The sequence below is a fragment of the Heterodontus francisci genome, chromosome 29, assembly GCF_036365525.1.
Source record: "Heterodontus francisci isolate sHetFra1 chromosome 29, sHetFra1.hap1, whole genome shotgun sequence".
Taxonomy (NCBI): domain Eukaryota; kingdom Metazoa; phylum Chordata; class Chondrichthyes; order Heterodontiformes; family Heterodontidae; genus Heterodontus; species Heterodontus francisci.
In genome coordinates, this window is record NC_090399.1 from 28,231,553 (window position 1) to 28,255,509 (window position 23,957).

At 43.1% G+C, this 23,957-nt stretch overlaps 1 protein-coding gene across 1 annotated transcript in view; it reads left to right on the top strand.

Moving 5' to 3' along the window:
- The first annotated feature begins 677 nt into the window (after positions 1–677).
- Positions 678–23,957, top strand: part of gabbr1b (gamma-aminobutyric acid (GABA) B receptor, 1b) — a 586,011-nt gene continuing 562,731 nt past the window's right edge. The window contains 1 exon segment of the mRNA XM_068009633.1: positions 678–973. The gene's annotated coding sequence lies outside the window, so the exon portion shown is untranslated.

A 23,957-nucleotide genomic window follows, 5' to 3' on the forward strand; every position in this document is an offset into this window, starting at 1 on the left:
GAGGAGAAGACGGAGTGTGGGAGGAGAAACGGAAAAACATAAATGTGAACATTTTTTTTTGTTTTGGAAAAGCACCCCTTTCGAAGGTCTGGTTACGGGCGCAGAGGGAAAACCATGGAAGCCTGAAACTATCGACCGGCTGCCTTCCCCCCCGATGTGAATCTAAATCCGGTGCAGCCAAAAGGAGAGAGGCTGCAGAAATATAAAATACACAGCGGAGTTGTGAGATCCGAGAGTGAAAGCGAGAGAGAGAGAGAGAGACATTTGCGAAAGAACCGCCCGCCCCTCCACGGGCTGAAATTGACAGAAACCTGGGCTGCGTGAAATTGACACAGGAGCTCCTGAAACTGACCTGTTCTGGCGCCACACGGGTCCCTCTCTTTAAATTTCACCCCCTCCCCCCCCCCACCCCCCCCCACCCCCACGCCCCTGGCCTCGGATTTCACCCTCCCTCCTCTCCCTCCAAACCCAAGCAGAATGTGTGAGTTGAAGAGATTCCTCGATTTTGCAGACCGTTTAATCTGATGCTCTGGTTTAAATAGGAGGGGAAAGGGACACCTGACTCTCACTCAACTTCTTCCAGTTTTTGAGCAGAAGCATTTTATTTTGGAAGTGGGGGCTGGGGGGGGGGGGGGGTGGGGGTGCGGGTGGATAAGGACTGGGGGGGGGGGATTTGTCCTCCTCCCAATTACCAACCATCTCCTTTCCCTGGTAAAAACTCACCGAAACAGACGCTTCCCGGATCTCTTTTTTTGTGTGTCTAAGAGCACAAGGAATACCCGCGGACTCCAGCCAGCGAGGGAAAATTGGCCAGTTCTGCATCAATTTGATTTCTCATATCCCCCCTCCCTCCACAATCCCTCCTCCTGCTGCGATTGCTGATCTGTTATATCTTAGGGGGGGAAAAAAACCTTGTGGATTTGCCGTGTTGCTACCGAGTGAAGCTTGACAAGAATCTGCTCGTTATTTCCTGGTGAGTACTGACAACACCCCCACCTCCCCTCTGCTCTCACTTTGCCGTATATATTTCATTTATAATATTTATGCCGTTTTGCAAGATCAGCTCTGTGCACACAGAAGGTAAGAGGTTTTTTTGTGGAAGTGTGGAAAATATCCATTGAGTGATTGGATTGTAGATGTTTGTTGTTGGACTGTTTACACCCATATCATCTCTAGGGAAATGACAATACTGGGAACACAGAGGAGAGAGGAGAGGAGAGGAGAGCAGGCGAACAGGGGATTGCAGTCATGAACTGACCCGGAGCTGGGGAGAATGCACTCAGACCCCCCAGCCCTGTCACAGGGGCGAGGTGTGTTTCAGGTGAGCTCGCCTTTTCCCATTTGTACATTCACACCTACCGCCTTTAACCCCTTGGGTGCTGGTGCTTATTAGGCAGTCTGTTCTCCTTTATCGCAGCTCTGGGTGTGGAGGGGAGTGGGGGGAGGTGGAGGAGAACAGAGAGGAAAAAGAACAAAAACCCTTGCACATTAGTGAAGATTCGAAAGCGCCCAGGGGTTTGCCCTGAAGGTGCACAGCTGCGTATCGCCCCGGCCTAGGCTCGTCTGTCAAGTCAATTATTTTCAGCACCACCCCCCACTCCCGGCAATGTGTTTCCTTACTTCATCCGCCTGTATTTTTATATATATTACACTGCATGCGTGTCGCTAGGGTCTGAACGCGTGGAATTGCAATTGGTGTCGAGTGCGAAACCAGTGCTTGGGAGAAAGCCAGTTCAACATCAGCAACAGAGAAGCAGGACAATATATCATTACAGACTGGACTCTAATCGAGGGATAAAGATGGTTTATATATAGAATAATGGATACCCGGGAATGAGTTACAGACTGGACTCTAATGGAGGGGTTCGGATGGTTTATATATAGAATAATGGATACCCGGGAATGAGTTACAGACTGGACTCTAATGGAGGGGTTCGGATGGTTTATATATAGAATAATGGATACCCGGGAGTGAGTTACAGACTGGAATCTAATCGAGGGGTTCAGATGGTTTATATATAGAATAATGGATACCCGGGAGTGAGTTACAGACTGGACTCTAATGGAGGGGTTCGGATGGTTTATATATAGAATAATGGATACCCGGGAATGAGTTACAGACTGGACTCTAATGGAGGGGTTCGGATGGTTTATATATAGAATAATGGATACCCGGGAGTGAGTTACAGACTGGAATCTAATCGAGGGGTTCAGATGGTTTATATATAGAATAATGGATACCCGGGAGTGAGTTACAGACTGGAATCTAATCGAGGAGTTCGGATGGTTTATATATAGAATAATGGATACCCGGGAGTGAGTTACTGACTGGAATCTAATGGAGGGGTTCGGATGGTTTATATATAGAATAATGGATACCCGGGAGTGAGTTACAGACTGGACTCTAATGGAGGGGTTCGGATGGTTTATATATAGAATAATGGATACCCGGGAATGAGTTACTGACTGGAATCTAATCGAGGAGTTCGGATGGTTTATATATAGAATAATGGATACCCGGGAATGAGTTACAGACTGGAATCTAATCGAGGAGTTCGGATGGTTTATATATAGAATAATGGATACCCGGGAATGAGTTACAGACTGGAATCTAATCGAGGAGTTCGGATGGTTTATATATAGAATAATGGATACCCGGGAGTGAGTTACAGACTGGAATCTAATCGAGGGGTTCGGATGGTTTATATATAGAATAATGGATACCCGGGAGTGAGTTACTGACTGGACTCTAATGGAGGGGTTCGGATGGTTTATATATAGAATAATGGATACCCGGGAATGAGTTACTGACTGGAATCTAATGGAGGGGTTCGGATGGTTTATATATAGAATAATGGATACCCGGGAGTGAGTTACAGACTGGAATCTAATCGAGGAGTTCGGATGGTTTATATATAGAATAATGGATACCCGGGAGTGAGTTACAGACTGGAATCTAATCGAGGGGTTCGGATGGTTTATATATAGAATAATGGATACCCGGGAATGAGTTACTGACTGGAATCTAATGGAGGGGTTCGGATGGTTTATATATAGAATAATGGATACCCGGGAGTGAGTTACAGACTGGAATCTAATCGAGGGGTTCGGATGGTTTATATATAGAATAATGGATACCCGGGAGTGAGTTACTGACTGGAATCTAATCGAGGGGTTCGGATGGTTTATATATAGAATAATGGATACCCGGGAGTGAGTTACTGACTGGAATCTAATCGAGGGGTTCGGATGGTTTATATATAGAATAATGGATACCCGGGAGTGAGTTACAGACTGGAATCTAATCGAGGGGTTCGGATGGTTTATATATAGAATAATGGATACCCGGGAGTGAGTTACTGACTGGAATCTAATCGAGGGGTTCGGATGGTTTATATATAGAATAATGGATACCCGGGAGTGAATTACAGACTGGAATCTAATCGAGGAGTTCGGATGGTTTATATATAGAATAATGGATACCCGGGAGTGAGTTACAGACTGGAATCCAATGGAGGGGTTCGGATGGTTTATATATAGAATAATGGATACCCGGGAGTGAGTTACAGACTGGAATCTAATGGAGGGGTTCGGATGGTTTATATATAGAATAATGGATACCCGGGAGTGAGTTACAGACTGGAATCTAATGGAGGGGTTCGGATGGTTTATATATAGAATCATGGATACCCGGGAGTGAGTTACAGACTGGAATCTAATGGAGGGGTTCGGATGGTTTATATATAGAATAATGGATACCCGGGAATGAGTTACTGACTGGAATCTAATGGAGGGGTTCGGATGGTTTATATATAGAATCATGGATACCCGGGAGTGAGTTACAGACTGGAATCTAATGGAGGGGTTCGGATGGTTTATATATAGAATAATGGATACCCGGGAATGAGTTACTGACTGGAATCTAATGGAGGGGTTCGGATGGTTTATATATAGAATAATGGATACCCGGGAGTGAGTTACAGACTGGAATCTAATCGAGGGGTTCGGATGGTTTATATATAGAATAATGGATACCCGGGAGTGAGTTACTGACTGGAATCTAATCGAGGGGTTCGGATGGTTTATATATAGAATAATGGATACCCGGGAGTGAATTACAGACTGGAATCTAATCGAGGAGTTCGGATGGTTTATATATAGAATAATGGATACCCGGGAGTGAGTTACAGACTGGAATCCAATGGAGGGGTTCGGATGGTTTATATATAGAATAATGGATACCCGGGAGTGAGTTACAGACTGGAATCTAATGGAGGGGTTCGGATGGTTTATATATAGAATAATGGATACCCGGGAGTGAGTTACAGACTGGAATCTAATCGAGGGGTTTGGATGGTTTATATATAGAATAATGGATACCCGGGAGTGAATTACAGACTGGACTCTAATGGAGGGGTTTGGATGGTTTATATATAGAATAATGGATATCCGGGAGTGAATTACAGACAGGACTCTAATGGAGGGGTTCGGATGGTTTATATATAGAATAATGGATACCCGGGAGTGAATTACAGACTGGACTCTAATGGAGGGGTTCAGATGGTTTATATTTAGAATAATGGATACCCGGGAGTGAATTACAGACTGGACTCTAATGGAGGGGTTCAGATGGTTTATATTTAGAATAATGGATACCCGGGAGTGAATTACAGACTGGAATCTAATGGAGGGGTTCAGATGGTTTATATTTAGAATAATGGATACCCGGGAGTGAATTACAGACTGGACTCTAATGGAGGGGTTCGGATGGTTTATATTTAGAATAATGGATACCCGGGAGTGAATTACAGACTGGACTCTAATGGAGGGGTTTGGATGGTTTATATATAGAATAATGGATATCCGGGAGTGAATTACAGACTGGACTCTAATGGAGGGGTTCGGATGGTTTATATATAGAATAATGGATACCCGGGAGTGAATTACAGACTGGACTCTAATGGAGGGGTTCGGATGGTTTAAAGATAGAATAATGGATATCCGGGAGTGAATTACAGACTGGACTCTAATGGAGGGGTTCGGATGGTTTATATATAGAATAATGGATACCCGGGAGTGAATTACAGACTGGACTCTAATGGAGGGGTTCGGATGGTTTATATATAGAATAATGGATACCCGGGAGTGAATTACAGACTGGACTCTAATGGAGGGGTTTGGATGGTTTATATATAGAATAATGGATACCCGGGAGTGAATTACAGACTGGACTCTAATGGAGGGGTTTGGATGGTTTATATATAGAATAATGGATACCCGGGAGTGAATTACAGACTGGACTCTAATGGAGGGGTTTGGATGGTTTATATATAGAATAATGGATACCCGGGAGTGAATTACAGACTGGACTCTAATGGAGGGGTTCGGATGGTTTATATATAGAATAATGGATACCCGGGAGTGAATTACAGACTGGACTCTAATGGAGGGGTTTGGATGGTTTATATATAGAATAATGGATACCCGGGAGTGAATTACAGACTGGACTCTAATGGAGGGGTTTGGATGGTTTATATATAGAATAATGGATACCCGGGAGTGAATTACAGACTGGACTCTAATGGAGGGGTTCGGATGGTTTATATATAGAATAATGGATACCCGGGAGTGAATTACAGACTGGACTCTAATGGAGGGGTTTGGATGGTTTATATATAGAATAATGGATACCCGGGAGTGAATTACAGACTGGACTCTAATGGAGGGGTTCGGATGGTTTATATATAGAATAATGGATACCCGGGAGTGAATTACAGACTGGACTCTAATGGAGGGGTTTGGATGGTTTATATATAGAATAATGGATACCCGGGAGTGAATTACAGACTGGACTCTAATGGAGGGGTTTGGATGGTTTATATATAGAATAATGGATACCCGGGAGTGAATTACAGACTGGACTCTAATGGAGGGGTTTGGATGGTTTATATATAGAATAATGGATACCCGGGAGTGAATTACAGACTGGACTCTAATGGAGGGGTTTGGATGGTTTATATATAGAATAATGGATACCCGGGAGTGAATTACAGACTGGACTCTAATGGAGGGGTTCGGATGGTTTATATATAGAATAATGGATACCCGGGAGTGAATTACAGACTGGACTCTAATGGAGGGGTTTGGATGGTTTATATATAGAATAATGGATATCCGGGAGTGAATTACAGACTGGACTCTAATGGAGGGGTTCGGATGGTTTATATATAGAATAATGGATACCTGGGAGTGAGTTACAGACTGGACTCTAATGGAGGGGTTCAGATGGTTTATATTTAGAATAATGGATACCCGGGAGTGAATTACAGACTGGACTCTAATGGAGGGGTTCAGATGGTTTATATTTAGAATAATGGATACCCGGGAGTGAATTACAGACTGGAATCTAATGGAGGGGTTCAGATGGTTTATATATAGAATAATGGATACCCGGGAATGAGTTACAGACTGGACTCTAATGGAGGGGTTCAGATGGTTTATATATAGAATAATGGATACCCGGGAGTGAGTTACAGACTGGAATCTAATGGAGGGGTTCAGATGGTTTATATATAGAATAATGGATACCCGGGAGTGAGTTAATGACTGGAATCTAATCGAGGAGTTCGGATGGTTTATATATAGAATAATGGATACCCGGGAGTGAGTTACAGACTGGAATCTAATGGAGGGGTTCAGATGGTTTATATATAGAATAATGGATACCCGGGAATGAGTTAATGACTGGAATCTAATCGAGGAGTTCGGATGGTTTATATATAGAATAATGGATACCCGGGAGTGAGTTACAGACTGGAATCTAATGGAGGGGTTCAGATGGTTTATATAAAGAATAATGGATACCCGGGAGTGAGTTACAGACTGGACTCTAATGGAGGGGTTCAGATGGTTTATATATAGAATAATGGATACCCGGGAGTGAATTACAGACTGGAATCTAATAGAGGGGTTCAGATATTTATATATAGAATAATGGATACCCGGGAGTGAGTTACATACTGGAATCTAATCGAGGGGTTCAGATGGTTTATATATAGAATAATGGATACCTGGGAGTGAGTTACAGACTGGAATCTAATGGAGGGGTTCGGATGGTTTATATATAGAATAATGGATACCTGGTAGTGAATTACAGACTGGACTCTAATGGAGGGGTTCAGATGGTTTATATATAGAATAATGGATACCTGGTAGTGAGTTACAGACTGGACTCTAATGGAGGGGTTCGGATGGTTTATATATAGAATAATGGATACCTGGTAGTGAGTTACAGACTGGACTCTAATGGAGGGGTTCGGATGGTTTATATATAGAATAATGGATACCTGGTAGTGAATTACAGACTGGACTCTAATGGAGGGGTTCGGATGGTTTATATATAGAATAATGGATACCCGGGAGTGAGTTACAGACTGGAATCTAATGGAGGGGTTTGGATGGTTTATATATAGAATAATGGATACCCGGGAGTGAGTTACAGACTGGAATCTAATCAAGGGGTTCAGATGGTTTATATATAGAATAATGGATACCCGGGAGTGAGTTACAGACTGGAATCTAATCGAGGGGTTCAGATGGTTTATATATAGAATAATGGATACCCGGGAGTGAGTTACAGACTGGAATCTAATCGAGGGGTTCGGATGGTTTATATATAGAATAATGGATACCCGGGAGTGAGTTACAGACTGGAATCTAATCGAGGGGTTCAGATGGTTTATATATAGAATAATGGATACCCGGGAGTGAATTACAGACTGGAATCTAATGGAGGGGTTCGGATGGTTTATATATAGAATAATGGATACCCGGGAGTGAGTTACAGACTGGAATCTAATCGAGGGGTTCGGATGGTTTATATATAGAATAATGGATACCCGGGAGTGAATTACAGACTGGAATCTAATCGAGGGGTTCGGATGGTTTATATATAGAATAATGGATACCCGGGAGTGAGTTACAGACTGGAATCTAATCGAGGGGTTCGGATGGTTTAGATATAGAATAATGGATACCCGGGAGTGAGTTACAGACTGGAATCTAATCGAGGGGTTCAGACGGTTTATATATAGAATAATGGATACCCGGGAGTGAGTTACAGACTGGAATCTAATCGAGGGGTTCAGATGGTTTATATATAGAATAATGGATACCTGGGAGTGAGTTACAGACTGGAATCTAATCGAGGGATTCAGATGGTTTATATATAGAATAATGGATACCTGGGAGTGAGTTACAGACTGGAATCTAATCGAGGGGTTCAGACGGTTTATATATAGAATAATGGATACCCGGGAGTGAGTTACAGACTGGAATCTAATCGAGGGGTTCAGATGGTTTATATATAGAATAATGGATACCTGGGAGTGAGTTACAGACTGGAATCTAATCGAGGGATTCAGATGGTTTATATATAGAATAATGGATACCTGGGAGTGAGTTACAGACTGGAATCTAATCGAGGGATTCAGATGGTTTATATATAGAATAATTGATACCTGGGAGTGAGTTACAGACTGGAATCTAATCGAGGGGTTCAGATGGTTTATATATAGAATAATGGATACCCGGGAGTGAATTACAGACAGGAATCTAATCAAGGGGTTCGGATGGTTTATATTTAGAATAATGGATACCCGGGAGTGAGTTACAGACTGGAATCTAATCGAGGGGTTCGGATGGTTTATATATAGAATAATGGATACCCGGGAGTGAGTTACAGACTGGAATCTAATCGAGGGGTTCGGATGGTTTACATATAGAATAATGGATACCCGGGAGTGAGTTACAGACTGGAATCTAATCGAGGGATTCAGATGGTTTATATATAGAATAATGGATACCTGGGAGTGAGTTACAGACTGGAATCTAATCGAGGGATTCAGATGGTTTATATATAGAATAATGGATACCTGGGAGTGAGTTACAGACTGGAATCTAATCGAGGGGTTCGGATGGTTTATATATAGAATAATGGATACCCGGGAGTGAGTTACAGACTGGAATCTAATCGAGGGGTTCGGATGGTTTATATATAGAATAATGGATACCCGGGAGTGAGTTACAGACTGGAATCTAATCGAGGGGTTCGGATGGTTTATATATAGAATAATGGATACCTGGGAGTGAGTTACAGACTGGAATCTAATCGAGGGGTTCAGATGGTTTATATATAGAATAATGGATACCCGGGAGTGAGTTACAGACTGGAATCTAATCGAGGGGTTCGGATGGTTTATATATAGAATAATGGATACCCGGGAGTGAGTTACAGACTGGAATCTAATCGAGGGGTTCGGATGGTTTATATATAGAATAATGGATACCCGGGAGTGAGTTACAGACTGGAATCTAATCGAGGGGTTCGGATGGTTTATATATAGAATAATGGATACCTGGGAGTGAGTTACAGACTGGAATCTAATCGAGGGGTTCAGATGGTTTATATATAGAATAATGGATACCCGGGAGTGAGTTACAGACTGGAATCTAATCGAGGGGTTCAGATGGTTTATATATAGAATAATGGATACCTGGGAGTGAGTTACAGACTGGAATCTAATCGAGGGGTTCGGATGGTTTATATATAGAATAATGGATACCTGGGAGTGAGTTACAGACTGGAATCTAATCGAGGGGTTCAGATGGTTTATATATAGAATAATGGATACCCGGGAGTGAGTTACAGACTGGAATCTAATCGAAGGGTTCATATGGTTTATATATAGAATAATGTATACCCGGGAGTGAGTTACAGACTGGAATCTAATCGAGGGGTTCAGACGGTTTATATATAGAATAATGGATACCCGGGAGTGAGTTACAGACTGGAATCTAATCGAGGGGTTCAGATGGTTTATATATAGAATAATGGATACCTGGGAGTGAGTTACAGACTGGAATCTAATCGAGGGATTCAGATGGTTTATATATAGAATAATGGATACCTGGGAGTGAGTTACAGACTGGAATCTAATCGAGGGGTTCAGATGGTTTATATATAGAATAATGGATACCTGGGAGTGAGTTACAGACTGGAATCTAATCGAGGGATTCAGATGGTTTATATATAGAATAATGGATACCTGGGAGTGAGTTACAGACTGGAATCTAATCGAGGGGTTCAGATGGTTTATATATAGAATAATGGATACCTGGGAGTGAGTTACAGACTGGAATCTAATCGAGGGGTTCGGATGGTTTATATATAGAATAATGGATACCCGGGAGTGAATTACAGACTGGAATCTAATCGAGGGGTTCGGATGGTTTATATATAGAATAATGGATACCTGGGAGTGAGTTACAGACTGGAATCTAATCGAGGGGTTCGGATGGTTTATATATAGAATAATGGATACCCGGGAGTGAGTTACAGACTGGAATCTAATCGAGGGGTTCGGATGGTTTATATATAGAATAATGGATACCTGGGAGTGAGTTACAGACTGGAATCTAATCGAGGGATTCAGATGGTTTATATATAGAATAATGGATACCTGGGAGTGAGTTACAGACTGGAATCTAATCGAGGGGTTCAGATGGTTTATATATAGAATAATGGATACCCGGGAGTGAGTTACAGACTGGAATCTAATCGAGGGGTTCAGATGGTTTATATATAGAATAATGGATACCCGGGAGTGAGTTACAGACTGGAATCTAATCGAGGGGTTCAGACGGTTTATATATAGAATAATGGATACCCGGGAGTGACTTACAGACTGGAATCTAATCGAGGGGTTCAGATGGTTTATATATAGAATAATGGATACCTGGGAGTGAGTTACAGACTGGAATCTAATCGAGGGATTCAGATGGTTTATATATAGAATAATGGATACCTGGGAGTGAGTTACAGACTGGAATCTAATCGAGGGGTTCAGATGGTTTATATATAGAATAATGGATACCCGGGAGTGAGTTACAGACTGGAATCTAATCGAGGGGTTCAGATGGATTATATATAGAATAATGGATACCCGGGAGTGAGTTACAGACTGGAATCTAATCGAAGGGTTCATATGGTTTATATATAGAATAATGGATACCCGGGAGTGAGTTACAGACTGGAATCTAATCGAGGGGTTCAGACGGTTTATATATAGAATAATGGATACCCGGGAGTGAGTTACAGACTGGAATCTAATCGAGGGGTTCAGATGGTTTATATATAGAATAATGGATACCTGGGAGTGAGTTACAGACTGGAATCTAATCGAGGGATTCAGATGGTTTATATATAGAATAATGGATACCTGGGAGTGAGTTACAGACTGGAATCTAATCGAGGGGTTCAGAGGTTTATATATAGAATAATGGATACCTGGGAGTGAGTTACAGACTGGAATCTAATCGAGGGATTCAGATGGTTTATATATAGAATAATGGATACCTGGGAGTGAGTTACAGACTGGAATCTAATCGAGGGGTTCAGATGGTTTATATATAGAATAATGGATACCTGGGAGTGAGTTACAGACTGGAATCTAATCGAGGGGTTCGGATGGTTTATATATAGAATAATGGATACCCGGGAGTGAATTACAGACTGGAATCTAATCGAGGGGTTCGGATGGTTTATATATAGAATAATGGATACCCGGGAGTGAGTTACAGACTGGAATCTAATCGAGGGGTTCGGATGGTTTATATATAGAATAATGGATACCCGGGAGTGAGTTACAGACTGGAATCTAATCGAGGGGTTCGGATGGTTTATATATAGAATAATGGATACCCGGGAGTGAGTTACAGACTGGAATCTAATCGAGGGATTCAGATGGTTTATATATAGAATAATGGATACCTGGGAGTGAGTTACAGACTGGAATCTAATCGATGGGTTCAGATGGTTTATATATAGAATAATGGATACCCGGGAGTGAGTTACAGACTGGAATCTAATCGAGGGGTTCAGATGGTTTATATATAGAATAATGGATACCCGGGAGTGAGTTACAGACTGGAATCTAATCGAGGGGTTCAGACGGTTTATATATAGAATAATGGATACCCGGGAGTGAGTTACAGACTGGAATCTAATCGAGGGGTTCAGACGGTTTATATATAGAATAATGGATACCCGGGAGTGAGTTACAGACTGGAATCTAATCGAGGGATTCAGATGGTTTATATATAGAATAATGGATACCTGGGAGTGAGTTACAGACTGGAATCTAATCGAGGGATTCAGATGGTTTATATATAGAATAATGGATACCTGGGAGTGAGTTACAGACTGGAATCTAATCGAGGGATTCAGATGGTTTATATATAGAATAATGGATACCTGGGAGTGAGTTACAGACTGGAATCTAATCGAGGGGTTCAGATGGTTTATATATAGAATAATGGATACCTGGGAGTGAGTTACAGACTGGAATCTAATCGAGGGATTCAGATGGTTTATATATAGAATAATGGATACCTGGGAGTGAGTTACAGACTGGAATCTAATCGAGGGGTTCAGATGGTTTATATATAGAATAATGGATACCTGGGAGTGAGTTACAGACTGGAATCTAATCGAGGGATTCAGATGGTTTATATATAGAATAATGGATACCCGGGAGTGAGTTACAGACTGGAATCTAATCAAGGGGTTCAGATGGTTTATATATAGAATAATGGATACCCGGGAGTGAGTTACAGACTGGAATCTAATCGAGGGATTCAGATGGTTTATCTTTAGAATAATGGATACCCGGGAGTGAATTACAGACTGGAATCTAATCGAGGAGTTCGGATGGTTTATATATAGAATAATGGATACCCGGGAGTGAGTTACAGACTGGAATCTAATCGAGGGGTTCGGATGGTTTATATATTGAATAATGGATACCCGGGAGTGAGTTGCAGACTGGAATCTAATCGAGGGGTTCAGATGGTTTATATATAGAATAATGGATACCCGGGAGTGAATTACAGACTGGAATCTAATGGAGGGGTTCGGATGGTTTATATATAGAATAATGGATACCCGGGAGTGAGTTACAGACTGGAATCTAATCGAGGGGTTCGGATGGTTTATATATAGAATAATGGATACCCGGGAGTGAGTTACAGACTGGAATCTAATCGAGGGGTTCAGACGGTTTATATATAGAATAATGGATACCCGGGAGTGAGTTACAGATTGGAATCTAATCGAAGGGTTCAGATGGTTTATATATAGAATAATGGATACCCGGGAGTGAGTTACAGACTGGAATCTAATCGAGGGGTTCAGACGGTTTATATATAGAATAATGGATACCCGGGAGTGAGTTACAGACTGGAATCTAATCGAGGGATTCAGATGGTTTATATATAGAATAATGGATACCTGGGAGTGAGTTACAGACTGGAATCTAATCGAGGGATTCAGATGGTTTATATATAGAATAATGGATACCCGGGAGTGAGTTACAGACTGGAATCTAATAGAGGGGTTCAGATGGTTTATATAGAGAATAATGGATACCCGGGAGTGAGTTACAGACTGGAATCTAATCGAGGGGTTCAGATGGTTTATATATAGAATAATGGATACCCGGGAGTGAGTTACAGACTGGAATCTAATAGAGGGGTTCAGATGGTTTATATAGAGAATAATGGATACCCGGGAGTGAGTTACAGACTGGAATCTAATCGAGGGGTTCAGACGGTTTATATATAGAATAATGGATACCCGGGAGTGAGTTGCAGACTGGAATCTAATAGAGGGGTTCAGATGGTTTATATAGAGAATAATGGATACCCGGGAGTGAGTTACAGACTGGAATCTAATCGGGCGGTTGGATTGATTGATCATGGAGTGGTGTATGCAGGATAACAGTTGTTCATGAAGATGTCATGGTGCCTTTCCCTGTGCTGGCTTATACTTTGCTTGGTTTCGTGAGGAATCATTGGCTGATGTTCTGACAATTGGGAATGATTCTGTCAATGATCTGGACTGCAAGGAACAAGCTGCTTTTTCTGCAGGATGCCTGGCTGACTTTGCAGCACAACATCAGCAGCCACTGAGGCACATTGCAAGAGAAGGTTTCCCTGTCTGCCTGGGAGCCGAGGTGCTTCCAGATGTCACGTCTCACAGTGAGAGACATCAGGTTATCGCAGTTTGAAGTGTCACACCTTGGGATGTCATGCTTCATGGTGTGACACCACTGATGCCACATCTCAAGAGTGTCACCCGTCAGGGCATTGCATCTCAAAGGGTCAGCATTATAAACTGAAACACCTCAGAGTGTCACACAGTAAGCTGTCACACCTCATGGCATTATATCTCTGTGTGACTGCTGAGGCTGCCTACCTCCAAGTGTTAAAATTCAGCTTGTCACACCCTAAAGCATCACCCGAGAGTGCCCTACATTAGGCCTGACACCTTGGGGCATTACACAGCCTTGATTGCCTCAATTTGACACATCCATTCAGTTACCAGTCAAATAGCTGGTTGACTAATGAATCAAAAGCAGCAAACAATTTCAAATGAAGATTGAATGGTTCACATAAAGCACACCATTCTCTCCACCATTCCACCCCCCTCCCCCACCCCCACAGCAGCTCTTTACAAACCAATGCGCACCCAGCTTGTCGATTTGGTTCAATAACTCCTTTGCGTGTCAGCTGCAGCTCAGTGAGTAGAACTCTTGACCTCTGCGTCTGAAGGTTGTGTCATAAGTCAAGGTTGACACTCCGGTGCAGTACTGAGGGAGTGCTGCACTGTCAGAGGTGCAGTCTTTCAGATGAGACATTAAACAGAGGCCCCATTTTCTTTCTCAGGTGGACATAAAAGATCCCAAGGTTGTATTTCGAAGAAAAGCAGGGGAGTTATACCTGGTGTCCTGGTCAATATTTATCCCTCGTACATGGGAAATAGGGGCAGGAGTAGGCCACTCAGCCCCTCGAGCCTACTCCACCATTTAACTAGATCACAGCTGATCTACCCCACTGTCATTTTCCCACGTTATCGCCATATCCCTTGATATCTTTAAAATTTAGAAATCTATTGATTTCTGTCTTTAACATACTCAATGACTGAGCCTCCACAGTCCTCTCGGGTAGAGAATTCCAAAGATTCACCACCCTCTGAGTGAAGAAATTCCTCCTCATCTCAGTCCTAAATGGCCTTCCCCTAATTCTGAGACTGTGTCCCCTGGTTCTAGATCCCCCCCACTCCCCCCACGTCAGAGGAGACATCCTTCCTGCATCTCCCCTGTCGAGCCCAACAAGAGTTTTCAATGAGATCACTTCTCATTCTTCTAAACTCCAGAGAATACAGGTGCAGTCTCCTCAATCTCTTCTCATAGGACAATCCCGCCATCCCAGGGATCAGTTTGGTGAACCTTCGTTGCTACCCTTCTGCGGCAAGTATCTCCTTCCTCAGGTAAGGAGACGAAAACTGTACACAATGCTTCATGTGCAGTCTCACCAAGGCTCTATGCAATTGCAGCAAGACTTCTTTACTCAATCGACATCACAAAAAAAGAACAGAATATCTGGTCATTTTCTCATTGTGGGAGCTTGCTGTGCGCAAACTGGCTGCCGTGTTTTCCACATTACAACAATAACCACACTTTGAAAGCACTTCATTGACTATAAAGCGCTTTGGGACACCATGTGGTTATGAAAGTCTGCATAAATGCAAGTCTCTTTTTTTCCATTGTTTTCAGCCATCATTTTCTTCCTTTTCTTGGGTCAGTGTGTACGCAGGTCCAATACAATAACAGATTTGACCCCCTCACCCCCGCGCCCCCCCCACTCCCCCTCTCCGATTGGTGAAGGTCAAGCAGACAGAACCCACTTGCATAGGCCCAGTTGGCCCCAGGATGAAGCCTGACCACCTGGCTGGAACCCTGGGTGGAAATCGAACCATTGCTGGAAGCAGACCTCAGCAGCAGGAAATAGCCATCACGGTCAGGGCTCTTCTGGCTACTGGTCAAACACAGCCGCTGCACAACATGTGGATGAGTAGAGATCCCTTGTCCTTTTAGGGTCTCTCCGCCTTCCTGTTACCTGGTGGGAAGCAAGTCACTAAGGCAAGTGTCCACCTTCTTCTCCTGCCCTGTGTTCGGGCATCTGCTTGGCATACTTGCAGCAGAATGGGGCGAAGATGCCACTAGGACCCTTTCCACCTCACTTGCATGGCCACCCTCTTCTAGTGTCTACTCCACTTTGTCCTTCTCTACAGAGGAACATAGGATCTTACAGCACAGAAGGAGGCCATTTAGCCCACCATGCCTGTACCGGCTCTTTGAAAGAGCTGTCAAGTTTAGTCCCACACCCCATCTCCTTTTTCCCCATAACCCTACAAATTAGACCCCTTTGTGCACGTGCTGAATTGCTTTTTAAAAGTTCCTATTGAATCTGATCGCACCACCCTTTCAGGTAGTGTGTTCCAGATCTCAACCCTCTGTGTGAAAGAAAATTCTCCTCGTTTCCTCTCCAGTTCTTTTGCGATTTATTTTAAATCTATGACCTACGCTTACACTTGCCAGAGGAAATAGTTTCTCCCTACTTCATCATCGTGTCCGTGCAGGCTCGCTGCGAGATCATCTCAGCTTGTCCCATTCCCCTGCCTTTTCTCTGTAACCTTGTAAATATTTTCTCTTCAGATAATTATCCAATTTTCTTTTGAAAGTCACAATTGAATCTGCCTCCACCACACTCTCTGGCAGTGCATTCCAGATCTTAACCACTCGCTGCATTAAAAAAAAAGATTTTCTTCATGTCACCTTTCGTTCTTTTGCCATTTGCCATTTTTGCCAGGCATGGTCTGATTAGGGATAGTCAGCATGGCTTTGTTTGTGGCAAATCATGTCTCACGAATTTGATTGAGTTTTTCGAGGAGGTGACCAAGAGGACTGACAAATGCAGGGCAATGGACGTTGTCTATATGGACTTTAGCAAGGCCTTTGACAAGGCCTCCCACATGGTAGGCTGGTCCAGAAGGTTCGAACACATGGGATCCAGGGTGAGCTATCCAATTGGATACAAAATTGGCTTGGTGATAGGAGGCAGAGGGTGGTAGTGGAGGGTTGTTTTTCAGATTGGAGGCCGGTGACCAGTGGTGTGCCGCACGGATCAGTGCTGGGCCCTCTGTTGTTTGTCATATATATTAGTGACTTGGATGTGAATGTAAGAGGCATGATAAGTAAGTTTGCAAATTACAGCAAAATTGGTGGTATAGTGGACAGTGAAGAAGGTTGTCTAAGGTTACAACAGGATATAGATCAACTGGGAAAGTGGGCAAGGGATTGGCAAATGGAATTTAATGCAGACATGTGTGAAGTGATGCATTTTGGGAAGTTAAACCAGGGCAGGACATATACAGTGAATGGCAGGACCCTGGGGAGTGTTGTTGAGCAGAGAGACCTTGGGTTGCAAGTACATAGTTCCCTGAAAGTGGCAACACAGGTAGACAGGGTGGTGAAGAAGGCCTATGGCATGTTTGTCTTCATTGGCCGAGGCATTAAGTACAAGAGTTGGGACGTCATGTTACAGTTGTACATGACATTAGTTAGGCCGCATTTGAAGTACTGTGTGCAGTTCTGGTCGCCGCACCACAGGAAAGATGTGGTTAAGCTAGAGAGGGTGCAGAAAAGATTCACAGGATGTTGCCTGGTTTGGAGGGCTTGAGTTATAAAGAGAGATTGGATAGGCTGGGTCTGTTTTCTCTGGAGTGAAGGAGGCTGAGAGGGGACATGATAGAGATATATAAAATTATGAGAGGCATAGATAGGGTCGATAGCCAGAGTCTGTTTCCCATGGTAGGGGTGACTAAAACTAGAGGGCATAGATTTAAGGTGAGAGGGAGGAGGTTTAAAGGGGATCAAAGGGGTAAATTTTTCACACAAAGAATAGTGGGTATCTGGAATGAACTGTCAGGGGAGGTGGTAGAGGCAGGAACAGTAGCAACATTTAAGAGGCATCTGGACAGGTACTGAATGAGCAAGGCATAGAGGGATATGGAACTAATGCAGGCAGGTGGGATTAGTATAGATAGGCATTATGGTCGGCATGGACGCGGTGGGCCGAAGGGCCTGTTTCTATGCTGTACAACTCTATGACCTTAAAGCAGTGTCTTCTGGTTCATGACCCATCCACCAATAGGAGCAGTCATTCATTATCTGCTGTGTCCAGACCCCTCACAATGTTGAACACCTCGATGAAGACTCCTCTCAACCTTGTCTCCAAAGGAGAGCAGACCCCGCTTCTCCAATGTATCCTTGTAACTGAAATTCCTCATCCCTGGAAACATTCTTGTGAATCTTTTCTGCACCCTGTCTAATACCTTCACATCCTTCCTAAAGTGTGGTGCCCAGAAATTGGACACAATACTCCAGTTGAGGCTGAAAAGGTATTCTGTAAAGGTTCACCATAACATCCTTGTTTTTGTACTCGGGTGCCCCTGTTTATAAAGCACAGGATCCTGTATGCCTTATTCATCACTTTCTGAACCTGATTTGTGCACATATACCTCCAGGTCCCTTTGCTCCTGCAACCCCTTTGTAGCCCTTTATTTTATGTTGCCCTTTCCTACCAAAATGTATCACTTCACACTTTTCTGCATTAAATTTCATCTGCCATGAGTCCACCCATTCCAACAGCCTGTCTGTCCTCTAGAAATTTATCACTGTCCTCATCACAGTTCACTATACTTCCAAGTTTTGTGTCATCTGCTAATGATGAAATTGTGCCCTGCACAGCCATGCCCAGGTCATTAATATTCTTGCTCTATCAAAACCCCTCATCGTTTTGAATACCTCTATTAGATCTCCGCTTAACCTTTTCTGCTCTGAGGAAAACAATCCCAGGGTCTTCAGTCTCCCCACATGACTGAACTCTTTTATCCCTGGTGTCGTCCTGGTAAAACTCCCCAGCATCCTCTCCAAGGCCTTGGCATCCTGGCATCCTTTCCAAAGTGCAGTGCCCAGAATTGGACACAGTACCTACTGGTTAGACCTCAGCTGGAACATAGGGACAAGAGGAGGCCACTCCGCCCCTCGAGCCTGCTGCACCATTCAATTAGATCTGCAGCTCAATCCCACTTGCCTGCCTCTGCTCTCTTTCCTTCGACACACTTACCCACACCGCTCCCACCCCACCCAACAAAAGTCTATTAATCTGCCTTTCCCATATCCAGGCAACCACTCCACTACCCTCTCCCGATCTCCTTGCAACCCTCAGGAAATTTTAATGGACACCGACACGCAGTGTCATCGGTCTCCGCTCCCTTTTCTGCTCTATTGTTCTGGTGAACTGACTGTAATCACAGCTGCACCAGTGAGGAATGTCGGAGCCATCATTTGTAACAAACAAACGTACAAAAAAAAAAGTAACTCTGGAATAAAAATAATCAGTTTAAAAGATAAAGCACCCATAAAGGCAGTCATTAAATTAGAAATGTCAGATGAGACTTCCTCACATTTAGGCCCACTCTTCTGTTTTGGGCCCTGGGGCTGGATTTGAAAATTCCCTCTGGGCTTCGCTCCTGTTTAATTTTGAAATTTTTAACAGGTCCTGAAAGTGCCATTTTCTGTTCTTCAGGACCATGGAGAGGGACAACACTGAAAACAAGTTGACATAGTTACACGTACAAGTGTTTTCGTGGCATTAGTGTGTTGCTATAGCAATCTGGCAAAAGAGTCCTGAGGCGATGTCAAGACGAGGGCCCTTTGTGTGTGAGTGGCATTGTGACAACATCCTGATCACAGTCCTGTAGCTCCCAGGTACCTCCTCCGATCTAACCCAGAAGTGGGGATGGTGGTCATTTCCTGTGTGCACGATTTCCCCACACTACTTATTACAGTACATTGGCCCAGCATTTGCTGCCAAAATAGCAATAGTTTAATGTCGCTGGCCGTTATTAATATGTAAGTCGTCCAGCAACTTGTGGCAAGGAAGAGATAACCTGTGAATTGCGAATCACCATAAGTTGCTGGAAAATTTGCATCACTCCATCGTTAGTATTGCCAAAATGGCAGCTCACCCACCCACCTCCTCTTGAGTTTCGTAAACCCGCTGCATTTGTACGTTAATTGCCCATTAAACTCACCGCAGTAAGTTAGGGCTGGTAAAGTACCAGCATAAGTACCTTTTTAATCATATTTATACTCCTGCAATACCACTCAACCTCACTGGCCCAGAAAGAGAACAATTTAAACCGTGGAGTCTCATTCCTGCAAGATGTAAATTGTTGTTAGAGATTTTTTAAACTTAAAATGTTACACTACCTAATTTTTTTCTTGCTTACCTTTTTGCCTTTTTACTCTCCCTCTCTCTTAATCCAATCTTTTTTTTCCTTCTCTTTATTGTTCTCACTGGACCTGATTTGACTCTAATTCACTCACATTTCTCCGTCATTACTCTTTTTTTCCCTTACTGCTTTAATCTCATTGGTTAAGGAGAGACTGTTGGTCCCATCCTTTACCAAGGTCCCAGCTACCTCATTGCCCTCACTGTGCCAGTATCAGCTTGCACCTCCAGCAAGTTACAATGTAAACATTGCAGGCTCAAGATTGAGAGGAAAAGTCTGTCCAATGCATTACAACACAGCCACAGAATGAGTGCAAGCCATCAGTTGGTGACATCAAATGCCCAGAAGGACTGAAACCACTTGTTTCCCACTACCTCCTTCCCTCAGTTTGTAACCAGGCCCACCTAACACTATACCAAGGTCCTGAAGTTGAAAGCTGGAGTGTCCCTTTAAATTCAGGTTGATAACTCCATCTTGCACTGAGGGCAGAGAAACCCCTCCTTTGCATTTAGGTGATAGAGTCTATTGATATCCAGGTGAGCGGGCCATTGTATTGAACTGCCTGTCTGTGACAGTCATGAGGAAGATCTCTATATTTCTCCACCAGATGTTCTTCTGATAACCTTCCCTGTATTTTCCTTTTCCACCAGCGGTGGCAGCACAGTGGTATAGAGTTGGGCAGGAGTAGCTCTGGGACTCCTCTAATCGCCACTGAAGGTTATGTTAATAAAAGCAAAATACTGCAGATGCTGGAAATCTGAAATAAAAACAAGAAATGCTAGAAATACTCAGCAGGTCTGGCAGCATCTGTGGAGAGAGAAGCAGAGTTAACGTTTCAAGTCAGTGACCCTTCATCAGAAATGACAAATATTAGAAATGTAAAAGGTTTTAAGCAAGTAAGGCGGGGGTGGGGCAAGAGATAACAAAAGAGAAGGTGTTGATAGGACAAGGTCATAGAGAATAACTGACCAGAAGGTCATGGAACAAAGGAAAACGGTATGTTAATGGTGTGCTGAAAGACAAAGCATTAGTACAGAGAGGGTGTCAATTGAATGTAAAATGAACAATGGTTATGAAGGTTATGTTGCCAGGGTTAAGGACATCTCCTTGGAGTAGGAGGGGGAAGATCCGGTTGATGTGGTCCAGATGTTACGACCAAGAGGGGAAGAGTGCACTGTCTTTTCTACTCCCACTTTTCCGCAGGTCACAACATATATTTTTTAAATGTTTACCCAGTTACTGATAGGGTCAATCATAGACTCTACCCTTTATCCCAGAACAAAATACACCAATCATGTTTCTTTAATAAACAACAGAATTATCAGTTTATTATCAAATAAGACTTATTCAGTAACAAAGGAAAGCTTTAACACACAGACTGAAATATGAAAGTTCTCTTTTTAAATTCCCCCCACACACACTCTGAAAAAATACAGAAATTCTCTCTGCAGAGATCTGTTACAGACAAAAAATACTTTGGTCAAATATTTTCTAATTCTTGAAGAAAAAAAGAGAAGATATGGAAGGAAGTCAATTGTCCCTTTTGGTCTGGTGTCCGGGTATACAGAGACGGGTCACTGAGATCTTTTCTAAAGCAGTTCTTTTCAGGCGGCATTGAGAATTAATCAGGCAGGTTTTTCCAGCTTCTCAGGAGAGATGCAGCAGCGAGGATTTTAACTCTCCCACACTGGTTCTTTGCAGCGTTTTCTTCAAAGAGATAAAGAGCTGGGTGTTTTTTTTCCCCTTGGCAGTCAAAACACCAACTGTCTTCAAAACAGTTCACACCCCAACTGAACTGAAAACAATATCTTCCCCAAACAGAAAGTCAACCTCTTGACCTCAATAAATCTTGACATGTGGCTTCTCAGTAAACATTTTCCCCAGGTCACCAAGGTTTCTGTTGTTTATTGAGCTTAAGGCACATGATTTCCAGCACAGGTTGTTTTCAAACAACATCTCAAGTGTCCTTTTAGTGAACTTGGTAAAAAAAAAACACATCCATGGAATCTTTTCAGTTTTAACACAAGTCCTCAAAATTTTTTTTTTAAATGGAAGCACTTTTGTAACACAGATAAGAAGCAGCGACATAGGTTGAACTAGGAATAATGCTGGACTGAGATTGTTTGAGGACATAGTGTCCAAATTAAAAAACAGAACCTCACAGGTAATAATCTCCAGATTGTTACCTGAGCCACAAGCCAATTAGCATTGGGATAAACGGATTAGAAGGTTAAATGCGAGGCTGAAAGAGTGGTGTTGGAGGTAGGAGTTTCGCTTTGTGGGCCACTGGCACCAGGACTGGGGAAGGAGGGAGCTGTCCCATTGGGACGGGCTCCACTTAAACCGGAATGGGACCAGTGTCCTGGTGAATCAAATAACCAGGGCAGTAGACAGGGCTTTAAACTAATAAAGTGGGTGGGGGGGGTGGGGGGTGGTGGAAGGATTCGGGAAAAGTTAAATACAAAAGCAGCAAAGGGAATCTCATTGCTCTAGAACAGAGTAGTGTTTTGGGTAATAATAAGCATTGTGGGTCAGGAAGGTACAGAGAGAGCAACAAAGGTAATAGGTCATCAGTGACTAAGGTGCTTGAAACCCAGGTCCCTCTGTTCCTGGACACTCTTTAGAACAGTACTGTTTAGTCCATATTGCTTCTCCCTATCCCTTCTGTCAAAATGTATCACCTCATACTTCTCTGTATTAAATTCCATCTGTCACTTGTCTGCCCATTCTGCTCGTCGTCTATCCATGTCTTGTTGTAGTCGATTGGTATCACCCTCACTGTGTGCTACAATTTATATCAATGGCTTAGATGAGGGGAGTGATGGTATGGTAGCTAAATTTGCAGGTGACACAAAGATAGGTAGGAAAGTATGTTGTGAAGAGGACATAAAGAGGTTGCAGACCGATATAGATAGGTTGAGTGAGTGGGCAAAATCTGGCAGATGGAGTATAATGTGGGAACATGTGAAGTTGTTCACTTTGGTAGGAAGAATAAAAAAGCAGAGTATTACTGAAACGGAGAATGACTTCTGAGTTGCAGAGGGATCTAGGTGTTCTCGTGCGTGTGTCACAAAAAGTTAGTATACAGGTACAGCAAGTAATAAAGAAGGATAATGGAATGCTTTCCTTTATTATGAGAGGAATTGAAAATAATAGTAAGGATGTTATGCTTCAGTTATACAGGGCATTGGTGAGATCACATACTGTGTGCAGTTTTGGACTCTTTAGATTAGAGATATTTTAGATTAGAGATACAGCACTGAAACAGGCCCTTCGGCCCACCGAGTCCGTGCCGAACATCAACCACCCATTTATACTAATCCTACACTAATCCCATATTCCTACCAAACATCCCCACCTGTCCCTATATTTCCCTACCACCTACCTATACTAGTGACAATTTATAATGGCCAATTTACCTATCAACCTGCAAGTCTTTTGGCTTGTGGGAGGAAACCGGAGCACCCGGAGAAAACCCACGCAGACACAGGGAGAACTTGCAAACTCCACACAGGCAGTACCCGGAATTGAACCCGGGTCCCTGGAGCTGTGAGGCTGCGGTGCTAACCACTGCGCCACTGTGCCGCCCCTTACTTAAGGAAGGATGTAAATGCATTGGAGGTGGTTCAGAGGAGGTTTTCTAGATTGATACCTGGAATGAGTGGGTTGTCTTATGAGGAAAGGTTTGTCAGACTGG